Source organism: Dasypus novemcinctus, chromosome 8, assembly GCF_030445035.2.
Source record: "Dasypus novemcinctus isolate mDasNov1 chromosome 8, mDasNov1.1.hap2, whole genome shotgun sequence".
NCBI lineage: Eukaryota > Metazoa > Chordata > Mammalia > Cingulata > Dasypodidae > Dasypus > Dasypus novemcinctus.
In genome coordinates, this window is record NC_080680.1 from 13,402,741 (window position 1) to 13,408,740 (window position 6,000).

A 6,000-nucleotide genomic window follows, 5' to 3' on the forward strand; every position below is an offset into this window, starting at 1 on the left:
TCCTAAAACATGTTTCTCAGTCTTTTTTCCATTAACCTTCCCCTCCCAAGAAGTCTTTTTAGACATTTTCTTTACTATTCACCTGTCCCCTCCATGAAATGTTAATGTCACAGATGTGATGTCTTTGTACCACAATCCTTTGAAAAACCATGGACCTTTTGTCCCCTGTCTTAGTTTGCCAAACGGCTGCTAACGTAAAGTACCAATAATGGCTTGGCTTTTATAATTGGGATTTTATTTAGGGTAAGAGCTTCCTGTTCCAAGGCCCATCATCAAGGCACATCAGAGATGCTTTCTCACCAAAGTCAGCTACTGGTGATCTTGGTGTCCTACCACGTGGTGAATATGGCAGTTCATCTCTGCTGAGGTCCCTGTCTTCCCCTCCAGAATCTACCATCTCCTGGAGCTCAGCTGTGGGCAACCAGGCACAGGGCTTATCTCTTTCCAGGTCTCCTCTTTCAGTCAGCGGCTCTGCTTTCTTCCTGAATTTATAGAGTATCAAGCATGTAGTTCAACTTTTCAGCCCTGAGCTGTTCTGTGTGCCCAGCCTCTTGGGGGCTCAGTGCTTAATCTTTGGCTGCTAGCCATCCTCAAGTCCTCTCTCACGTGGCAGAATAAAAAAATGGCAGCTTCATTTCTCTGTGTGTCTCCATTCATATAGTAACAGGGCAGAGACCCAACTTGAGCCATACCTCACTGACATAATCCAATCAAAAGGGCTCCACACCAGAGGAATGGATTAATTCAAGGACATAGTCTTTCTCTTTTTGGAGTCATAAAATAACTCCAAACTGTCACACCCCAAGAACCAATTTTCACTTTCTCAGGTGATATCATGTCGAGAATGCTTGTTGAAAAGTGATTGAAACAAGGTCACGCCACTAATTACTGGCAGAATTAGGTCTATGTCAGAGGTCACAGTCCAGAATCAGCCTACAAATTTCTTTTGTTTGGCTCCCACAGTATTTGATTTTCTTTTTAAATTAGTTGCCAGCATTTGAAAATCAAGAGATTTCACATTAAAATCTAGATCTTCAATTACCCATGAAAACTCAGATGAGATCACTCTGAGCTTGCATGCCTGGCCACAATCGGCTACAGTTTCGGGGTGGCTTCTCACTTCAGGTAAGGTTCTCCTTAGTTTCCTCACTCCCGACTTGGCTCCATTAGGCATCTGAGTGTGTGACCCTTAAACCCAAGTGTGTTCCCACTAAAACTCATCACCTCAACAATTTACCTTTAAGCACACATCTTAAAAACACTTGATGTTAAAAAAAAAAAAAAAAAAGCCTTGCGAGTAGTATACAGTATGTCAAGTTAATTGCAAATTCCTCACCTTTTTCTTGTTTTGCATTTAGAAATCCTTTTTACTGACTCTGGATTTAGAAATTCAGAGACTGGCATGGGGTTTAGTTTTTTTTTTTTTTTTTTTTCTTGCCTCAAATACAACTGTCACGTCTCTCACCTGCTCTTCCAGAGGAAGCAGCGGAGGCACGAGCACGGGACGGACTTTTGGGTGTGCCACCCGAGCAGCTGCGTTTGGCACCCCTCCCGCTGTCCCCACTTAACCCGGGAGCCAGGCTGGGAAGGAGCTGTCCTTGCTGATCTGCCCGCGGGCGCCTCGGCTGCGCTCAGCGCAGGAGCCCGGGTCCAGAGGGCTGTCCCCCGCGGCGCGCCGGGCCTGGGCCGCGCACACGCCCGGGTCTGAGGGGCGGCGGGCACGCGCCAGCACGCGGTGCTCCTGGGGGAACCCGGGCCCTGCCTGCTCCAGGGCCCCCTGCCCGCCCCTGCCGCCTCTCGTTCACGCAGGTGGCCTGCAGCTGGGGGAAACTGAGGCCTCCGCGTCGGCGGCCCTTCCCAACTCGGTGCGGACCGCCAGCCGGGATCCCCAGAGGCCCTTCCCGCCAGGCGCCCGGAGGTGGCAGGGGGTCGCGCCGCCTCGGAGGCCAGCGCCCGGGGGCTCCCCCTCCTGACGACTTCCCGCGGGCCCGGGCGCTAGCGGCGGGTCCCTCAGCCACCCGCGGGGTCCCCGCTCCCGCGCTCGGCCCGGCCCACCCGACGCCCCTCCCGCCCGCCAAGGCCCGACAACCGCCCGCCGCACCCCCCCCCCCCCGGCTCGCGCGCCCACTCACCGCCGCCGCCCGGCGCCCCCACAGCGCCCGCCGCCGCCGACGCCGCGCCCCCGCCCGCGCCGGCAGCCCCGCCCGCGCCGCGCCAATCGCAGCCGCGCGCCGCCGCACGTGACCCGCGCCGGCCAATGGCGGCCCGAGGCGGTGCCGCCGACGCGCCCGGCAGGCCTCGGGTCGTTTCAAACCCCGCGCGCGGGCGCGCGGCGGGCACGAGGCTCCGGCTCTCCTCTGCCCTCTCCGGACTTGGTTCTGGAGGTAAGTGACAGAAGGAAGAGAAAGAAGAGCCCGTGGGAGGAGGGTTGGCAGAAGCCGGGGATTGGAGCAGTACGAAGCCCCGGGACAGGACCTGGAGCGTGTTTCTCCTGCATCCCGACCGCCCAGCTCTTACTGGCACCTCAGCCTCCCACTGGTTCAAACGCGAGCGTGTTCCGAACAAATTCAGAATGCATGGGCTGAAAGCGCAAGTACCCGCAGTTAGACCCACAACCTACTCTGTTAACAGATTGGCATCTTGGGTTCACTTGAATACGACAGAAACTCCAAAGTTCCAAACAAAAGCCACTAAGTTTTTTATTCTGTTTTCCTTTCTCATAAAGGAAGTCTGTGGGTAGGTAGTCCAGGGACCCCAAACTCTATCAACCCTTCTTTTCTATCATTTTTGCTTCCATCCACAAGTTTGCCCCAAGGGCCAAAATAGTTGTTGGAGCTCCAGCCATCATTTCCAGTATCTTCCAGATTAGAACTTTGGTAACATGGTTTAACTTCAGCTAGGTGCATTGTTGCCCTGAATAAAATACTCTCTGAGAAAAGAAGGAAGAATTTGAATAGGCAGATGGCAGTGTCTGCTATTTCCTAGTTTTCTACTTTGCAAGTGGTCCCATACCTCATACAGGTAAGTAGAAATAAGCCCTTACCTTGGGCACGTGTTACAACTTGGGTGTATCCATATATACCCAGTGGCAGGCCCTATGCTAGAAGCTATGCATCTGTTCTCCTATTTAATTCTCAACTGCTCAGCAAGGCAGGCATTACTATTCCTACAGTGCAGGTGAATAGTGGAAGATGTAAATGATGATAATTTGTAGGATGCAAAGGACCTTTTAATATACCACATGATCTAATATAATATAAGTTGACTGTATGAGCACGTGGGCCTAAGAAATATAATTTTGCATACTAAGTCGACAAGAATCACTGTCTAAAGGTGACAGCAATCAGCAAACAAGATGAAGATAAGGTACCTCCCTATAGCTCAGGAAGCAGGCTCCGTATAATACACCAATGTAAAAAACTGTCATGTCAAAACACTCCATATAGTGAGGTTATAGAAACAAAACTTTTTGGTAAATGGTAGAGTCTAAAAAAGAGAATTGAAAAGTTGCATTTGGTATTTTTCAGTACTGTCCAAGGGAAAACAGTGTCCATACTAGGGGTTATTAATAAGTAATGGGACTGTTTTATGCTTTGAGTGAGCATTAACGCCTATTATGAACTAGTTGCTGCATTACGCATCAGTTAGAGAAGGGGATTAGACATTGCCCTGCCTTTAGGGAGCCCACAGTCCATGGGTAGATAGACTAGTACACAGACCATCTGAGCACGTTATAATTGTATGAATGGTATGAGAGCACGAGTCAGGGGCACCCAACCTGGAGAAAAGGATGGAGTGTCAGAAGAGATGAAGACTGGCCTGAGTCTTGAAAGTTGAACTGGAGAGGACCAAGCTAAGTAGGGTAATGGTCCAATCAGAAGATTAAGTTAGGACAAAAGTATGTAATGTATGTAGAGGGTAGCATACATGACTGTTGAGTGTGAAGAGAAAGGAGCTGGACGAGCATGCTAAAGGGGCTGGAATTGTTCCAATCATGAAGGCTCATTTATACCACACTGAGCATCCTCTGGCCACTGGCATCCATTCCTCCCCTTCATTTGGGGGAATTACTTCACTTTGCATGCAGTCTTTTTGACATGATTAATTAAATGCCCTGTGCTCCCCCAGCTAATGGATGGGCAGATGAATCCAGCTAGGCTAATCAGATCATCTTCCAGGCATGAGAGGGAAAGCAGTGGGATAGAGAGTTGAGGAGCATGCTTAACCATTCCTGCTAGAGAAGGGGTGAAAGGGTTGCCATGAAAAGATTTCTGGGTTGAATGAGAGCACAACCAAGATAGAGATTATGCACATGAGCTTTCTTTAGCAAACTCAATAGTTCAGAGTCTCATGCCTTCATTTTAACATTTTAGAACTGGATTTAAATATGGTATTTCAATCATTGAAAAGCTATGATCTCTAATTATTGTGGTCACATTTTCTAACCAAAGTCAAATACTTCATATGACAATAGGCCAGGGTATTTTAAATCAATGCTGTTTTGGAAAACCTGAAATATAGACATCATTTCTTTTCTTTTCTTTTTTTTAAAGGCAGACTGCCAAGTGCAGCACCTCTTTTGGATGTGTCTGGAGTCTTGGAAGCTTGACTACCCTACGTTCTCCTGCAAATGGACCTTGAGAGCTTGTTTGGAGGTTCTAGCAGGCGAGCGCAGCTACTCATATACCCTTGACTGAAGAACAGTCCTCCTCTAGAGGGGAGGATTGTCCTCTTCGACCGAGTGTGCAGCTTTGGGAGTGACGCACGTGGATCAGTGGCGGAGGAAGGGGACACCCGCCTAGCCAGCCAGATCAGCCAAATCAACCCTGGCAATCAATAGGGTGACAGATGTCACAGTCAGATTGCCCTCACATCCGACATCATTTCTTAATTATAACTTGGATGGAATATTGTACACACACACACAAATTTGAGTAATATGTGCAAAAATCTATTCAACTTTACTGTCTTTCCATGTTCACCTAACAACCTTCTTGGAGTTTCAGCCCAACAAGTTTCTCTTCCGCAGTGGAAAAATAGTTACTACATGAAGTTACTATGTTATTTGAGTTACACATAAATTACTTAATTCCTCAATTTCTAAGGACTTAAAGCTGTTGTGTCATCATGGTATGAAAATGACAGTTACAAATGAACTCCCTCCCAAGGTTTTAAATATAGATTTTGTTCCTTTAAAATGAGAATACATCCATCTATAATTATATTCAAACATAAGTGTATTTTCAAATGTGACTGTATCATGCATACTGTTTCATAACCTGTTTTAAACTTACCATAATTTAGATGACTTTTGGTAACAAATCCCTTCAAACTTAATGGATTAAAACAACACAGATTTATTATCTCGCAGTTTCTGTGGGTCAGAAGTGCTGGTACTTTTCTGTTGCCAGGTTTCAGTCCAGATGTAGGCTGGGCCTGCAGTCTCATCAGAGGCTCGAGTGGTGAAAGATCTGTTTCCAGGCGCCCTCAAGTTGTTGGCAGAATTCATCTCCTTGCAACTATAAGACTGAGGTCTCCAAATTCCTTGCTGACTCTCCCACTGTGGGCTGTTCTCAGCAATTAGAGACTGCCCTCAGTTCCTCGCCACGTGGCTCTCTCTCAAGACCCTCACAACATGGCAGCTTCTTCAAAGTAGCGAAGGAGAGAGAATTATTACAATTTTAATAGAAGCAATATATTTCATTGTATAGATGTAATGTATTTTACTTAACTACCCTCTATCGATATTAGGTTGCTGCACTAAGTCAGCAATTGGTTGCCTCGAAAGGAAGGCGATGCAGAATTTTATGAAATAAAGGATAGACACGAGAGGAGATAAAGATGGGACCAGGGGACTCATAGCTTCTGAAACTGAGAGCCTCAACCCTAGTTTCCACATCCTATTTCTTTGAAAGCTAACTAGCTACAGGAAGCAATTTGCAACATCTTAAATAGCAGGAAGCAATTTGCAACATTTTCTACAATAGCAGGAAGCAACTT

General features: G+C 47.5%; 1 protein-coding gene across 1 annotated transcript in view; it reads right to left on the reverse strand.

Moving 5' to 3' along the window:
• The window catches only part of PTPDC1 (protein tyrosine phosphatase domain containing 1), a 58,520-nt gene extending 56,337 nt beyond the window's left edge, over positions 1-2,183 (reverse strand). The window contains exon 1 of the mRNA XM_058301452.1: positions 2,133-2,183. The gene's annotated coding sequence lies outside the window, so the exon portion shown is untranslated. The remainder of the gene's footprint in view (positions 1-2,132) is intronic.
• Between the last annotated feature and the right edge of the window lie 3,817 nt (positions 2,184-6,000).